The sequence below is a fragment of the Pongo abelii genome, chromosome 7, assembly GCF_028885655.2.
Source record: "Pongo abelii isolate AG06213 chromosome 7, NHGRI_mPonAbe1-v2.0_pri, whole genome shotgun sequence".
Lineage (NCBI taxonomy): Eukaryota > Metazoa > Chordata > Mammalia > Primates > Hominidae > Pongo > Pongo abelii.
In genome coordinates, this window is record NC_071992.2 from 100,340,300 (window position 1) to 100,354,379 (window position 14,080).

General features: G+C 36.7%; 1 pseudogene; it reads left to right on the plus strand.

Annotated features, from left to right (window-relative positions):
* LOC100939522 (immunoglobulin J chain-like) overlaps window positions 1–13,808 on the plus strand; it is a 39,853-nt pseudogene extending 26,045 nt beyond the window's left edge.
* The last annotated feature ends 272 nt before the right edge of the window (window positions 13,809–14,080 follow it).

Below are 14,080 nucleotides of genomic sequence, written 5' to 3' on the forward strand. Positions count from 1 at the left end.
AATTTCTTTTGGATTATCAATCAGGGTTTCTCTGCAATAGCAATGCTGACATTTTGGGCCAGACAATGCTTTGTTAAATGGGGCAGGCCTGTGCATGGTTGAATGTTTAACAGCATCCCTGAATTCGACTCACTAGATGCTGACCTTGACAACCAAAAGCATCTTGAAATATTACCAAATGTCCCTGGACAAATAAACCCTCTCCCATTGAGAATCTTTAGATTTACATGTTTTGTTTTGTTTTTCTTTTATGTTTGTAATAGTTGTACAGAAGAAATAAGACTACATAAACACTCAAACTGAAAAAGAAAATTAAATGTCTTAAGGTAATAATAAAAGTACTTAGAAGCTCTTCCCAGGTCAAAAATAAGCCTCAGTCCAGAAAGTTGCTGAGAATAATGTTATGCTGGTTAATTTTATATGTCACCTTGGCTGAACCATGAGGTACCCAGCTATTTGACCAGACTTTATTTTGGGTGTTTCTGTGAGGACATTTTTGGATGAGATTAGGATTTAAATTGGTTAAGTGAGTAAAGCAGATTGCTCTCCCTAATATGGCTAGGCCCCTTCTGATTAGTTGAGGTCCTGAATAGAACAAGACTAACCCTCTCCCAAGAAAGAATTCTGCCTGCCTACTTACCTTTCAACTAGGATATTGGCTTTTTCCTGACTTTGGACTAGCACTGAAACATTGGTTCTTCCTGGGTCCTGAGCCTGCCAGCCTTCAAGCCTTCATACTGGAACTATACCATAAGCTCTCCTGGGTCTCCAGCTTGCCAACTCTCCCTGCAGCTCTTGTAACTTTTCAGCCTTCATAATTGTAGAAGCCAATGTCATATATATACATACATACAGTATATTTTATATATATACACATTCTCCTTGACCTATAATGCGGATACATCCCAATAAAACCATTGTAAATTGAAACTATTGTAAGTTAAAAATGCATTTAATAGACCTAACCTACCAAATATAATCTCATAGCTTAGCTTAGCATAGCCTGCCTTAATGTGCTCAGAACACTTACATTATCCTACAGCTGGGGAAAATCATCTGGCAACACAGTACTTTGTAGAGTATTGGTTATTTACTCTGGTGATCATGTGGCTGACTGGGAGCTATTGCTCACTGCCACTGCTCAATATTGTAAGAGAGCGCCATATCACATATCACTAGCTTAGGAAAATATCAAAATTAAAAAGTCAAAGTACAGTTTCTACTGAATACACATCATTTTGCACCATGGTAAAGTCAAAAAATCATAAGTAAAATCATAGTTAAGTAAAGAAAATGTAGTACATATACACCATGAAATACTATGAAACCACAAAAAAGAATGAGATCATGTCCTTTGCAGGAGCATGGTTGGAGCTAGAGGCCATTATCCTTAGCAAACTAATGCAGGAACAGAAAACCAAATGTCACATGTTCTCACCTAATAAGTGAGAGCTAAATGATTAGAACACATGAACACAAAGAGGGGAACAACAGACACTGGGGCCTACCAGAGAGTAGAGGTGTGAGGAGGGAGAGGAACAGAAAAAACAGTAATTGGGTACTCAGCTCAGTACCTGGGTGACAAAATAATCTGTACATCACACCCATGTGACACAAGTTAACTTATATAACAAACCTGCACATGGACTCCTTAACCTAAAATAAAAAGTTGGGGACCATCTGTATATGATTTTTTAATAATAGTAAAGTTACTCTAAATAGTTATAAATGTATAGTATATCTTATATCTACATAGTTATAAAAGTATAGTGTATGTGTGTATATATATATATATACACACAAACACACACACACTCACAAAGACATAAATATATTTCATATTGATTCTGTTTCTCTGGAGAATCCTGACCAATACAATTGACCAGGTGTTTTGCAGGGAGAAAGCAGGGAGGAGGAGAAAGGAAGACCTGGTTAGGCATCTTTGCTCAAACATAAAGTCTGGTACACAAATATATATTGAATTACACTGAGCTAGTCAGTGGCTCAACATATGAAAACCATAATTTGGCTCTCCCAAGTTTTACATTAAAAATCCAAAAGGGAAAATTAGTCTTTATACTCCAGCTATAAGCAGGGCTTATTTTCTTTTTCATAAGCCTTATGTGGCTATAGATTACTTTATTAACTTTCCTTGTCTATGAAATAAAACAATCTAACCCCTTTAGTATAAGTTCTCTTTATCTCCTTTTTATAATTCCATTAATTTGTAATAAAATTTCACTTCTGTTTCATGTCCAATTTGTGAATTCCAGCAGAACTTTGTCCTTCCCTTGTGGCACATTGTTAAAGATGAGAGTTATGTTTCCAGGATCCCATTCCTATATGTTTCAAGGTTAGAATTGGCCAAAAGAGCAGTGTGGCAGCTCTTGGAAGGTGGAAGTGAAATTCTTTATAGTCAGATAGGTTGGCACGCATTTGCAGATAGCCCCAGCAGGTCCCAGTTTATCCTTTATTTTACATCCAGTTCTTTTTTCTACCACTTACCTCATTGCCTGACAGTGGTCCTAGCCCAACACAGATATTTGGCTGCAGACCACACAGGGGGCAGCTGAAGTGAAGCAATGGCTTCCCATTCCTTCATCCCTCCATGAATGTCTCCCTTCCAGTCCTCTTTGGTGGCTGTGACTGCTTTCCCAAATGCACTGTTAACAACTCTTTTTCTGACCCTCCAACCCCTCTTCTGAACCTTTTTTTAACCAAATCCTTCCACAATTGTATAGGTCTAAATCCTATTTTTAAAATTCCTCATTTTAAAACACACAGTGACTCTGTTCTCCTGACTGAAACCTGACAGATACATGCCCCACTTTGCCTATGTTGTATTTTGGAATATAGTACAACCCACAAAAATGGTGCCTTAAAGCCCAGTCAACAATAGGAGCTTCCTTGGACACAGCTTCGCATGTGTTCAGTCAGTTCCCTCAGGTATTTTTTCCTTGGATTCCTCATTATTATGGACTGAATTGTTTCCGTCTCTGAAGTGGTTTGGCTCTGTGTCTCCACTTAAATTTCATCTTGAATTGTAATCCCCATGATTCAAGGGAGGGAGGTGATTGGATCATGGGGATGGTGTCCCCCATGCTGTTCTCGTGATAATGAGTGAGTTCTCAAGAGATCTGATGGTTTTATAAGTGTTTGACATTTCCTCCTTCACACTCATGCTCCTTGCTCTCCCGCCACCTTGTGAAGAAGGTGCCTGCTTCCCCTTCCGCCATGATTGTAAGTTTCCTGAGGCCTCCCCAGCCGTGTGGAACTGTGAGTCAATTAAACCTCTTTTATTTATAAATTACCCAGTCTTAGGGAAATTCTTTATAGCAGTGGGAAAACGGACTAATACACCTTCCAAAAAGATATATTGAAATATTAATCCCCAGTATCTCAAAATGTGATCTTGACAATTTCCAAGTAAGATCTTTGCAGATTTAACCAAGTTATTGATGAGGCCATTAGAGTAAGCCCTAATACAATATGATTGGTGTCCTTATAAAAAATGGAAATTTGGACATAGACCCACACAGAGGGAAGAAAATATGAAGATACAGAAAGAAGAAATTCAAGTGACTGGAGTGATGCACTTATAAACTAAAGAATACCCGGAATTGCTAGAAAACACCTTAAAACTCGAAGAGGCAAGGGAAGATTCTCCCCCACAGCCATGAGAGAAAGCATGGCCCTGATGACAACTTGATTGAGGATTTCTAACCTCCAGAACTGGAAAACAACACATTTCTGTTGTTTTACGCCACCTGGTTTTTGGTACTTCGTCAGAGCAGCCCTGGGAAACAGATGTCCATCATACTGCCTCCATCCATGTGAGGCCATTGTGAGGTTGCAGCTATGTTGAGCATAGCTGTCTTTTAGTCTGATCTCAGAAGAAGAAAACTATTTTCCTTTCTATTAACAATGGAATGGTTGCATCCATAATTCCCCATGGCACAATTGATTCTAGGTTATTAAATCTGATGATATGTTCCTGGGGGTACAATAAAAGGCAAGTCAACACAAGGAGTAATTCACAACCATTGTCCAGGCCAAGACCTATTCTAGATTCTTTACCAGAATCTTCATGACCCAGAGAAGCTTACTATTTTTTCCAGCAGCATCCCCTGACACACTCCATCTGTGAGAAAAAGACCTTCACCTCACTTCAGTCTAAAACCCATCTCCTGAGCCTTGCCCTGACCTCTTACCAGAATGACTGAAAATTAAAATGTTTCTACTCTGCAGAAGAAACCACACTCCTATCAATTCCAAGCATGTGATCTATCCCTGTGACCTTAACAAAACAAACTTGTAAAATTGTAATAGTACATTTTTCAGTTTCGATTAGAACAAAATCTTGCAGTCCAGTCTTACAATTTGTCTTCTGGTGATGACGTGAAAATGATCAGGATATAATAAAATGTAAAACCATGTTATTAGTCCATAATCATTGAGTTGAGATCCAGGAAAGACAGAAATTGAGAAGTCTGGTAGTTTTTATCATTAGGCCAGTGACCAATTCCAGAAAAAGTGACTCAATGACTGAGCAGTGTTCTTGACAGCTTCAGAGTCAGGGGGAAAAATTTGAACCCTGGGGGCCCTTCTTTTTTTGTGATTGGGACCCTGAAAGACTGCACTGCTGGAATAAAGGTGCACCAGAAGTATCAGCCCTCACAAAAAACTGCATCCCAGCTTTACACCATCTATGTGATTCGAAAAATTTTAATTCATTAAACTGGCTTTAGGAAATCTCAGATACAGTCAATCCTCATTATCCAAGGATTTTATATTTGCAAATTTGCCTACTCACTAAAATTTATTTTTAACCATAAAATCAATGCTCACAGCACCTTTATAGTCATTCACAGACGTACACAGAATCACCCAACATGTGCTTTCCCAACTGAGGTTAAACAACGAAATGCTCAGCCTTCTCATTCAATGCCATACAGTAAACAAGTGTCATTTTTGCAGTGTCTTTAGTGCCGTGTTTTCACATTTCGTGCTTTTTGATGGTGTTTGTGTTACTTTAAATGGCTCCCAAGGGTAGTGCTGAAATACTACCTAGCGTTCCTAAGCACACAAAGGCTATGTTGTGCCTTATAGAGAAAATGTGTGTGTTAGATGAGCTTCCTTTAGGCATGAGTTCGAGTGCTGTTGGCTGTGAATTCAATGTTAATGAGTCAACAATATGGTACGTTCAGAAAAATAAAGAAAAATCACCAGTCTGTACGTGAGGCCACTTAAGAAAGTGCTGATGTAATATCTATATTGTGTAATGAAGCTATGGAAAAGATGGAAAATGGCTACTTGTGGGTTCATGAGATAATGACTTAAAAAGAAACATAGTGGGCAACGTTTTTGTAGGCTGAAAGCTAAAGAAATTTACAGTCATATTTCTCACGGTTTATGAAAATATTAAACCCCTCTAGCTAGTGCTGGTTGGCTTGAAGCTTTTAAAAGGCAATACACCTAAAAAATGTTAAAATTTCAGGCAAGGCACGTTTTGCAAATCAGGAAGTTACAGAAGAATTTTTAAAATACCTGTTTAGTGTTATAGGAAAACGGATATGTGGAAGATCTGGTTTTCAATACTGATGAGACTGGCTTGTTTTATAAGGATGTTGGCAAATGAACCTATAATAACACAGATAGCCTCCAAAGCTCCTGGTTTTTTTTTCAAATATAATGTCTGGCACATAATCAAAGATAATACACAGGGGAGTTAGGAGTTAATGAAGAAAAGCCAGCAGGAAAAAATAGATAATACAAAGAGAACAGAGGTCTTCAAATACTGGAATTATCAAACACAGACTTTTAAATAATTATGCTTATGTTCAAGGAGATAAAATAATGTCTTCAAAGAGATTTTAAAAATGGTTGCAAATATAGTAAAGATGAGGGAACTATAGACAATTAGTATAGCATATGTAAAAAAGTACCATGTGGAAAATCTAAAACAAAGAAAATATGTGAAATCAAGAACTCGGTGGATGGGTTTAACATCTACGTTTCCATCTAGTCCAACGTAGCAAAATTAGTAAAAAAGAAAGAAAAGGTAAAAACATTAAAAGCAAAAAAAGAGAAAGACATTACCTTCAAAGAAGCAAAAGCCAAAATGACTTCTAATTTCTCAACAAGAACAGTGAAAGTCAAAAAATAATGGAGTAAATTTTTAATGTGATGAAAAAATACTGTTAATCTAGAAATCTATAATAAATATCTTTCTAGAGATCTAATATACATCATGAGGACTATAGTTAGTATTGCATTTTATGCTGGAAATTTGCTAAAAGGATATATTTTAGGTGCTCTTACCACAAAAAAACTGTACCCGTGCCTGAAGGATATGTTAACTGGCTTGGCTGCCATAATCATTTCAGTATTGAAATGTATGTGTATATAAAAACATCATGTTGTACATGGGGACTACAGTTAATAACAGTGTATTATAAATGAAAGAAGTCAATCTGCAAAAGCTACATGCTGTTTGATTCCAACTATACAACATTCTAGAAAATGCAAAACTATGGAGACGGTAAAAACATTAGTGGTTGCCAGGGTTTGTAGAAGGGAAGGATGAATAGATGAGGCATAGAGAATTTTTATAGCAGTGAAACTACTTTATATGATACTACAATGGTGGATACATGTCATTTTACATTTTTCCAGTTAATCTGGTCACAGTTTGGACACAACTTCACATGTGTTCAGTCAGTTCCCTCAGGCATGTACAACACCAAAGGTGACCCCTAACGTGAACTATGGGCTTTGGATGATGATGATGTGTCAATGTAGGCTCATCAATTGTAACAAATGTCCCACTCTGGTGGAGGATGTTGATAATGGGGGAGGTTATACATGTGTCGGGGAAGAGGCATATGGAAAATCTCTATACCTTCTGCCCAATTTTACTGTGAACCTAAACTGCTCTAAAAATAGTCTATTGAAAAATCATGTTGTTTACCTTAAATATATATAATAAATTTTTAAAAATTAAGCCATGCATACAAGAACAATAATTAAATTTTATTTTCAAGAATTAAGATAAAAATGAAGACATTTTCAGATAAATGGAAACTAAAATGATTTGTTGCTAGCAGATTCACGGTAAATGAAAGAAAGAGTATTCTTTAGGCAAAATGATAACAATCTAGTAAAAAAAGAGCTACAACAAAGAATAAATGAAATTAAAATAGTAAATATGTGGGTATACCCAAATGAATAATGACTGTCTAAAATTTGTTAATGTCTTGAGAGGTTTAAAATATAAAGAGAATTAAAATAACATGGCAATAGGATTGAAGACAGAAAGAGATTATACGGGGTTAAAGCAGTCTAAACTTGACTGGCTGGGAGAGAGTATAAACATCAATTTAGAAGAGAAGCGTAGCTGCATTGCTTTTTTAAGAAATCAAAAAATGAAAACAATCCACATTTGCATCAGTACTAAAGTAGATTAAATTATGGTATTAGCAATGAAAGTAAGTTAACTGCAGCCTCTTGCAACAAACTCCATGTTAAGAGAAAGAAACCAGACTCAAAGAATACAAGCCTATGTAGAGAAATAGGAACACTTTTACACTGTTGGTGGGAGTGTAAATAAATTCAACCATTGTGGAAAACAGAACAGTGTGGTGATTCCTCAAGGATCTAGAACCAGAAATAACATTTGACACAGCAGTTTCATTACTGGGCATATACTCAAAGGATTACAAATCATTCTATAAAGAAACATGCACACATATGTTTATTGCAGCACTATTTACTATAGCAAATGCCCATCAATGATAGACTGGATGAAGAAAATCTGGCACATATATCCCATAGAATACTATGCAGCCATGAAAAAGAATGAGTTCATGTTTTTTGCAGGGACATGGATGAACCTGGAAGCTATCATTCTCAGCAAACTAACACAGGAACAGAAAACCAAATACCACATGTTCTCACTCATAAGTGGTAGTTGAACAATGAGAACACATGTACACAGAGAGGGAAACATCACACACTGGGGCCTGTCAGGCGGTAAGCGTCAAGGGGAGGGGGAGGATTAGGGCAAATACCTAATGCATGGGGTGCTTAAAACCTAGATGATGGGTTTATAGGTGCAGCAAATCACCATGGCACATGTATACCTATGTAACAAACCTGCACGTTCTGCACATGTATCCCAGAACTTAAAATAAAATTTTAAAAAAAGAATACAAGCCTAATGAGGAGAGTATTCTCTCCTCATTACATTTGTGATTACATTCCCAAATGTAATCACAAGTGTCTTTATTGGAGAGAGCTTTGATACATAAATAGGCAGTGTGATGATGAACCAAGAGATTGGAGTAGTTAAGAGGAAGGAGTCACCAGCCAAGGAAAGTAGGTGGCCTCCAGAAGCTAGAAAAGGCTAGAAACTAATTCCTCTCTCCTCTAATTCTCCTCTTAGAGCCTCTGAAAGCAACCATCCCTGCTAATACCTTGACTTTAGTCTAGTGAAACTGATTTCAGATTTCTGACCTCCAGAATTGTAGGAGAATAAATCTGTGTTGCCTTAAGCCTCCTAGTTTGTGATAATTTGTTTCAACAGTCATAGGAAATTAATACTGATTCTATTACTTTTTAACTTTTGCTAATTTAATAAAATTAAATTATCTCCTTACTTTAATTATTATTGCTAGTATCAGAAAGTTTGGACATCTTTTCCTATGTGTTTTTGTTTGTTTGTTTGTTTTCTCATTAGTGCTTTTACTATGAATTGTCTGTTTATATCTCTAGCCCAATTTTGCTATTGGATATTATGACTTAAATATGTCTCTTCATTTTCTCTTCCCATTTTTCTCAAAGAAGTATTTGACTCTGAATCTTTTGAGTGTTTGGGCTCCCTTTACTCATGATAGATATCCCTGAAGCTAATGTCTTGTCTGAATTTTTGAGAGACACTGGTTATAAATTGCCCATTGCTGACAACTGCATTTTTGCAAAACCCACAGACTAATAATTTACCTCCCTAGTATTAACATGCCTCAACCAGCCCTATGCCTACAGTTTGGTAGACCTATTGTTCTGACACATGGCCAGCACACACACATACACAGACACACACACATACATACACAATGGAATTCATCACTGTGTCCTTTAAAAAAGAAAAAAGTATGACCATAATTGCTCTGAAACATTCACCCTGAGATATTTTACAGGGCACTGCAATCTATCCCTCAACTCTTAGACTTTATAGAGCCCTGCCTTTTCTGCCCAAGTCTACCATTGGCTCCTAGCTATGTCATGAATGCTGCTACCCCATACTGAACTCTTAGGTAAGTCACAGTTCTCACCATAGACCAAGGGTATCATTTCTGTGGCTTTTAAAACAAACATGCCACAGCCCCATCCTGGACCTACCCAATCACACAGTGCACATTTACCCAGCTCTGTAGGTGATCTTTATATGTACTCCTAGTAATGATATGATCACACTCCTCCTTCTGACCACTCGTCTAGTTCTCCCTGTTCCCAGTAACCTTTTGTGGCACAGGTGCTTGTGGCTTTTCTGTCAGGTAAACTCCCTGCCCACATATGGGAACTGAACATATTAGACAATCATCTATGGACACACACTTTGTGTACCATAACCTATACATCTGACTTGAGTTTCTTCTGGAATCTGAAACCGTTCTGTGCTGCTACCTCTACCCTTTCAAGTTCCCAAACACTTCTATCCCTACTGTTCAGTCCCACTCCAAGATGGAGGTTCTGGCCTCTCTCCAGATGCTCCAAACCACTGCAGATAACCTTGTCATGTCAAGTTTTATGCTAGTATGATTTTTACCTGCTTTGGGGGTTGTTAGTAGGAAAAAATATGGTAATGAATATGAAACTGTGTAAACTTAGGGTATGATTATCTATCAAGTTAGTTGAAATGGAAGTGAATTGACACTTGAATGTGGTTTAGAATAATATGTATGGCTCCAATTGTAATTCATTTCAGAATCTGGCATCTATTCCTATATTTGTTATTAATGAAATGAGATATTATATCAAAAGGAATTATATCAAACCCTCAATAAAATCTGACTGATGTCAGATGAAAGCCTTTCTATTGAATTTTACTTAAATAAAGATCTATGTTTTACTGACTTTGTTCAAAATCAATCAAGTTATCAAGACATAAAATATTCCAAGCACAAATTAATACCTCATAAGAGAGGCAGTTAAAAAGGTAATCTGCATATATAATCAATAGAGAACACCCTAGGCAGTATTTTTATAGTTTCAGAAGCATATAAAGTAATTTATACCTTCATCCAGCATTTCCAAGGGTCTGAAGTGAAGCTTTTATTTCAAGGTACATTAAAGAAAATAACCTAAAAGTGAATAATTTTCTCAAATAATATGAAATACTGTATTCTTAATTCTCAATTCACCATGAGTTAATATACAAAACTGCTGGAATATCCAATATATAAGATTAATGGTACTCTACTCTGTCTTGATGATTACAAAATCATTCCAAATTTGGGTTTCATATCACTGTGTCTCACAAACTAAAATAAGATGTACTTCATAGGAGACCTGGTACGCTACATGCTCATGTACGTTTGTGTGCATGTGTATGTGAGACAGAAAGATAAAGAGAGAGGGAGAGACAGAGACAGAGACAGAGAGACAAAGACAGAAAGGGAGATAAGAGGAAGAAAGAGAGAGTTGCTCAATATCCCTTTTGAGAAACTATCCTTCATTCATTCTGGATCTCCATTTCTAAAGTCTCCCATGCCACATAAAACTTTGTTAAACAAATTTGTTATGCTTTCCTCTTGTTAATCTACCTTTCATTACAGGAGTGTCAGCTGCAAACCTTGTGATAGGTAAGGAAGAGATATTACTTTTTCCCTCCTACAAATGCAAACATCCCACTCAGACACACACTTCAGGAGAACATTGAGCCACACCCATCCACACATGGTGTTACCATATTCCATTCAATTTCACATCACTTTCCCGCCAGCACTTTACAAAAACTCACAAGGTGCAATCCTTCTAACTACCAAGGACACTAAAGAGGCCCCCAACCTCCCTGTCTTTAATTTCCTCATTTTCTCTCAGCCTATTTTGCATTTTCCCTCTGTGTTCACCTTCCTTTTTCTCTCTTCATCTCTCTTTTGTTCTCTTCCTCTTGCCTATATACTGGTGGACTTGGAAGCCAGGTAGACCAGCCTGGTGGGAGTGAAGACACCTGGTTCCACAAATAAATTTCCGATAAGGTCATGCTGTATTTATCATTGAATTCATTCATGTCTTGCCTATTTAATGTCTAAAACTGTGCTACCATGTTTATAAGAGCCCTGCTTTTTAATTAGATTAGTATCTGGCTTTTGTCTGTGTCAGAAAAGTTTCTGAGCACTATATTCCTAAACTCATTTTCTTATAAACCCTGTATTTTTAAAAGCACTGTTTTGCATAGCTCAGTGCTTTTTAGGAACTCATCTGTGCCTTCACAGCAGAAGTGACTGTACTCCTCCCAGAGTATTTTCTTCATATGCTTCTTCGGATACTTCCTATACTTTAGAAACTTCTCCAGATTTTTTAATAAACCTCAACCAAAACAACATATTGCAATAGTGTAAATGTAGAAGCAGAAATGAGACTCTACTATCATCTATGAATAAGCCAGATAAGAAAAAGATCTGTGAAAATGTACAATGCCACCATTCTCACTACAATTTTTTGTTTTGTAATATACAATTATTTTTCCTAAAAATATGTTATACATATTAAACTGCAATAAATTTATTATTGTTAATTTTTATTGCTATAAGAACACATGATATCTACCTTCTTAACAGATTTTTAGGTGCACAGTGCAATATTGTTACTTGCAGACATAATGTACAGCAGTTCTCTAGAATTTATCTTGCATAACTGAAATTGTATTTTTTTCTGAATAATTATATATTGAATTAATATAATGTATTATTTTAATACTTAAATACTTTAGTCTATTCAGGCTATTATAACAAAAGTACCATAATCTGTGTGGCTTATTAACAACAGAAATTTATTTCTCACATTTCTAGAGTATGGGAAGTCCACCATAAAGCTCCAGCAGATTCGACATCTGGTGATAGCTCGCTCTGATTCGTAGATGGTACCTTCTCTCTGTGTCCTTAAAGACGGAAGGGGCAAACCATCTCCTTTATGCCTTTTTTATAAGATAACTAATCCCATTATTGAAGGCTCTGCCCTCATGACCTAATGACCTCCTAAAGACCCCACCTGTTAATAGTATAACATTGTGGATTAGGTTTCTTCAAATAAATTTTTATGGTGTTACAAATATTCAGATCACAGAAATGTTTTTAATATTTCTGATTTAATTACTAGTAGGATAAATAGCGGTAGATATAACCACATAAAGAAAAGCTCTCTAGGGCCCTGGGTAATTTAAGAGTAAAAGGAGGTCCTGACATCCAACAGTTTAAGATCAGTAGGTTTAGAAAAGCACATATGTATGAGCCTTTTGATTATGAAAGACAATTTCCAGGTTGAAAGAAAGTATCTAAATAGTTCTATATGCAAAAACAATATGAAGATTTGTTTTTCCAACTTATGAGGGAAAAGAAAAGTGAGTTCCTATACTTGCGGCATTATGGAGAGTTTGTCTTGGCATTTTGGGTGGAAATAAACAAGGAGCAGGAGCAACATGGACAAATGATGAAATGTTGGGAAGAGGGCTAGGAGAGGCTTGCAGAAAGAAATGAGAGTTTAAGCTCACAGGTAATGATGAGCAATTGCAGCGCCTCCAGATCCACTCCCCACATTCCACCAAGACAGAAGAATTGTATCGTTTCTGCCACAAAATGCAAAAGAGGGACACAAACTATTTAATTAAATATTACAATCATGTTGAGCTCAGAAAGCTAAGGAGTTTGGGACCACTCTGGTAACATTAAAAAATTAGTATGCATCAGATATTTATCTTAGGTCACTGACAACTCCTTCATTCCTTCCTTCTCCTATTTCAGATGTGAAACCAACCCACTTCCCACATGACACCAAGGATTCAAAACTGAGAGGAAAAGACAAAAGCCTTCATGTTTGCTTATGTATTTAAATGTTGATTCTACTTTGCTTATGGGCCCTTACCTTTCCTGGGTCAAAAAAATAAAATAAAACAAGGCAGCAGGCCCTCTTTCTGCAAATGGAATTATTCTTGACTTACTTCCTTGTCCTTTATTCTTTCTGAAATGTATTTAGTTATAATTCTATATTAAACCTTGGAGGAAGTATCTGACTCATTTTAGAATTTGGGTTTTCAAGAGAACTGAAGTCAAGATAAAGAACCATCTTCTTTTCTGGACAGTCCAGGCCATTTTTGTTAAGGCTGTTCTTGCTACACCAAGATGAAGATGAGAGGATCATTCTTGTTGACGACAAATGTAAGTGGGCCCAGGTTATTTTCACCATCATCTCTTCTACCAAAGATCCTAATGAGGACATTGCGGAGAGAAACATCCAAATTGCTGTTCTCCTGGACAACAAGAAGAATATCTCTGATCCCATCTCAAGGTTGAGAACCAAATTTGTGTACCATTTGTCGTAACTCTGTAAAAAATGCGATCCTACGGAAGTGGAACTGGATAATTAGAGTTCCTGCTACCCACAGCAATATCCATGACGAAGACAGTGCCACAGAGATATGCCACACTGATGTCAGAAACAAGTGCTACACAACTATGGTCCTGCTTATATATGGTGGTGAGACCAAAATGATGAAAATAGGCTTGACCCCAGGTTCCTGCTATCCTGACTAATTTGTCATTGCTGACTGCACAACTCTTTATCTTGAGAGGCTCTCCATTTTGATCCAGAAAGTTACTATATTTACTACCGGTGAATTTGAAACCTGGATTTTGTTTTAGATGATGTAAAACTAACGCCCCCCACAAAATAATCAAAATAGTAACATTATTGTCTTTATTAGGTAATTACTTCTCAACTATATGGTCACACTGTATTAAAATCTGTCATTTATCATGCTTGCCTGAAGAGGTATGCTCCCTTAAGAATACAGTTTCTAGCATTA